We start from the raw sequence: 1295 nt of genomic DNA on the forward strand, positions 1-1295 counted from the left end.
ACTTACTCTCTTCTTGCTACGTAGAATGCATCCTTGTTCAAACGCAGGAAACTAAGAAAACACCATGTTGAAATTTCAAAAGTCAACCAAGGTTATCAACCTGATAATAATTCTTTCAGTTTCCCTCCTAATAATCTTCACCAGATCTTTGAAATGCATTTTGATTAAAATTCTCCCACAGCACTTTAAGCTGTTAAAAAACAATGTTATAAAACACACACACACCAATGTTATAGCCCGGCCAGCGTGGCTCAGTGGTTGAGCGTTGACCAATGAACCAGGGGGTCAGAGTTCGATTCCTGGTCAGGGCATATGCCCAGGTTTCAAACTCCTTCCCCAGTGTGGAGGGTGCAGAAGGCAGCCGATCGATGATCTCTCTCATCATTGATGTTTCTATCCCTCTCTCACTTTCCCTTCCTTTGTTTCTAAAAATCAATTTTAAAAAACATATTAAAAAAAAGAAGATATAGTAAAAATGATAACTAATTTGTGTCTTCAACTATTGGGTAGAGCATCTACATTGTGGCATTTGTGGGAAAATGCTTGAAAACAGCAGCCTGAAATCTCTTTTCATACTGTTTACAGACTAAGCAAAAATTATTAATACAAATAATTTAATTTTTAGGATAATTGCAAGAATTCTAAACAACAGGTCATGAAAGCAGTTCTTGTCCATTTTTAGTCCTGTAACACACAGTTACTAGTAAACTTCATTCTGCATCTTAAGATACATTCAGGATTAAAATTCAATATGAAATTTCTTTCTTAAAATTTATTTTCTAGCAATTCATGTTTTTTCTTGCATAGTTAATCTAAAGTTAATGAAGCAGAGTCACTGACTAAATAGGGGAAAAGTCAAAATGTATTTTTATGTTATAAATATCCTTAAAGATTATAGTTAAAATAAACTTTTAAAACAAGACTGATAATACAAGCATTAATAATATGCCGGCCTAAAATATATGTTTTTTTACTTTAAATCACTTCTTTATTTTCTCCCATTTTAAAATGACCAAAATAAAATTTTTTAAAAAAATTTAAGAGTTTAAGGGAGAATGAATATTACTGTGAGATGAGTCCAGATACATTTTTTTAAAAAGGTTAAGAAACACTGACATGTGGAATAGAATACAATACACGGCCCGTCCTTGAAGCATTAATCATTTCATTGCAGGCACAAGATGCTTAAAAATAAATAAGATTACATAACTAAGGGCTATGTTGTGTGATACAGATTAAATGTGGTAGGAATCTAGAAAAGGGGGAAATTAGTGGAAAAAAAGATGAGGGAAAGA

This window comes from Myotis davidii, unplaced genomic scaffold (assembly GCF_000327345.1).
Source record: "Myotis davidii unplaced genomic scaffold, ASM32734v1 scaffold453, whole genome shotgun sequence".
Classification (NCBI taxonomy): Eukaryota; Metazoa; Chordata; class Mammalia; order Chiroptera; family Vespertilionidae; genus Myotis; species Myotis davidii.